Below are 3,207 nucleotides of genomic sequence, written 5' to 3'. Positions count from 1 at the left end.
GACTCGGGGAACAGCTGTATGACCAGCTGCTGCAGCTTCACAGAATTCCAAAACTGTACAGAATTCCAGAATTGCGAACAGAATTCCTGAATTGTACAGAACTCTGGAACTGAGAACAAATTGTGGTGAACAGAATTCCAGAATTGTGCACAGAATTCCGGAACTGTGAACAGAATTCCAGAACTGTGAACAAACTGTGGTGAACAGAATCCTGGTGAATAGAATGTGGTGAATGGTATTGCTGAATGCTGGAAAGTTTATTTTTCCCACCAGCTGCTCGCTCCTACAGTGTACCCTACAGTAAAAACTTTTCCAGGCGTGACGTCTCTTGCAACCAGACGCCTCTGCTCCTCCTCAATAACGTCAAGAATGTTGATGAAATGGAAGCGCACTGCACTGGACCTCACACACCGGACCTGGTACCAGGAGCGAGTCAGTGCTGCTTCACTCTGATGAAACGTCCTCCGAGTCGTGGGTCTGCGCGAGCCTGACCCCAGACGTATAGATTGTCCCGTCCAGCAGCTGAAGGGTTAACGCCGGTCACTGCCCACATCTGGGAGTCATTTAAAACATTCCATACGGCTTACCACATGCGCTTAGACAGTCCGATCCCCACAAAGCCTGTTTTACCGTCCGGCGCTGGAAAAAACGACTTCTCAGAGAGTGCACTCCAGATAATTAAACAGCATTCAAGCTTTTTACAGCTCGGCCCTGCAGCCCGAACATCGTGCGGTTGGTGTGTGTGTGTGTGTGTGTGTGTGAGAGCTGTAGATGAACAAGCTCATCTTTAAAGTTGAACATGACTCTACACAGTTGTAACTCTCTTCCAGCCTGAGATCGGATCTCCACAGGCTGCCAGTGTGTTTTCTCAGCTTGTTTCCCCCTGCGGTCAAACCTCATGACCCGTCAAAAACACTGCAGAGGCTTTCGGGCGCTTCAGAGCATGCAACAAAAGGAGAAACCGGGCTGAGCCGCAATTGAACAAGAGCAACAAAGATGCATGGACCTCCAGCATTTCACAAAAACTTACACAACCACGAGAAACGCCAAGCACTGTAGACAGCGTGTTAAGGCTAGCATCTTAGCATTAGCACATACAGGCTAGCTCTTAGTTTCCCACGAGGGAGATCATCGAAATTACACATGACCGAATTACTTCATCTGTGGTTGACCGCAGAGTCCCACAACACGGCTCGGAGAAATCTGTCTGTCCCGCTCATACCTCACACAAGGAAACACAATTAGACTCGGTTACACCACACCACAGCGCTGCAGAGTTCTGGCTTCTGATTGGTCAGAAAGGTGTTTACTGATGTCCTATAGCAGCAGCTCTGACAGCAGGGCATCAGATACCTTACTGTTGCTATAGCAACAGCTCGTATATAGTGGACATATTTAAAAACGTGTGTAACATTTATGGAAGGAGTTTCCAGTGTCAGAGGTCAGAGAGCTTGTGTAGTGGTCATGGTGACAAAAAATGACCACCAAAACAGTTTATACACTCTAGCATGGAAACTCCGTGGGCGCATCTCAATCTGCTCGCTAGCTCCCTAAGTGCAAGCTACTGTCTTTGGTAGATGAAGTTAGCTGAGGATTTAGGTTCATCTGCCATTTTTCCAGCTTAGAAAACATGATGTTGGGATTTCCAGTAAAGGAATATATTGAGCTCCCGGGTTTTTGCGGTGCACTGTGGGATTTTTAGGAAGAGAATGGACTTAAAATGACCGAATCTCTGATCAGCCTCCTGACTACTGAACTAAAGAGCCGACTGAAGACGCCGTCTAACTTTTCTCACTGACACCCGGACGACATGCTGGATTCTGGGTCAAAGGTCACGGCATTCTTCAACCCTTTTGCAGCTTCATACAGTGACATGTGGAAACAAGAACCATCAGAAACCTCAATCCGGCTAAACAAGATGCTAGTGACGTAGCCATTCAATCATCTCCTAAATGATGTGTCAGACACACAGCCAGGAATCGTATGGAGCGTGTGGTTCAAACCATGGTTTCTTCCTCCTGATTAATGTGTATTAAAAAAGGTAATGAAGTAGAAGCCATGGCTAATTCTTCTGCTGAGTGTAAACAGCTAGTGCAGTTAGCTTGCTTTGCTAATCTAGTTAGCATGTAATGGAGCACGTGACATGCAAATCAAACCTGAATACATTTTAAAACAAACAAACAAAAAAAATCATAAATCATATAGTGGGCCGAAGGCTGGACATTCTGACTGCTAGCGTGTCTTATTAGTAATAAGAAACTGCTGAACAGGACACGCCCACTAGCAACAACGGCAGTAGACCGAGGAGGAAGCGATAGTCTGCAGTCGGGAAACACTTTCTGAGACTTTCTCCTAGCAATAATTCATCACATCATCATTTATTCAAAATCATTTTTAATCATTTATGTTGATAACTTAATGAAAGACAGAAATCCAGTCTGATCCTACAGAAGCCTGGCTGAGAGAAATGTCACCAACGAGCTGATTCTCCAGCCTCTTCATCACAACTCGACCGGATACACCACGGTGGACCAGCGCCACTTCCTCCTGAAGCAGTCCAGCTGAAGTTCAACACGACACCAGGGTCAGGCCAAAACATCACGTCTGAGTGAGAAATGTCCGTGTGACTGACCGGATAGGGTTACACACACTGTCACAATCACTACATTAATACAGAGGGTTGGGTTTTTCCCATGTGTGTGTCTCCCTGATGCTGATTCACAAACTCAACAACACACTCTAAATAAAATAAAATTAAATTAAATAAATAAATAAATAAATAAAAAATAAATACTTGTTACCTAAATCATTATGTGCAAATTATACATTTAAGAGTAAATCATATAAATATTTAAAAGTAACAGGAAGAAAAACTGTAATCCATGTAAATAATGTGAATAGTGTGAATTGATTTTTTTTTAAATTTTTTAAATGACTTTTAAGTGCTCTTTTTTATAACCTTGCTCTTGTAATTTGATAGCAGAAATAAAATTAATAATAATAAAAATAATTAATATTAATTATATATATAATAATAATTTATTATTATTAATTTTATTAAAAGTCGTTTAAAAAATTGTTAAAAAATCGATTCACACTATTCACTATTATAAACTATATTATTTTTATTTATTCTTTTGACTTATGAAGATTTGAAAATTTATAAAAAACATTAACAACAACAACAACAATAATAATAATAATTAT

Source organism: Hemibagrus wyckioides, linkage group LG02 (assembly GCF_019097595.1).
Source record: "Hemibagrus wyckioides isolate EC202008001 linkage group LG02, SWU_Hwy_1.0, whole genome shotgun sequence".
Lineage (NCBI taxonomy): Eukaryota > Metazoa > Chordata > Actinopteri > Siluriformes > Bagridae > Hemibagrus > Hemibagrus wyckioides.
Note: the sequence above shows the minus strand (reverse complement) of the source record.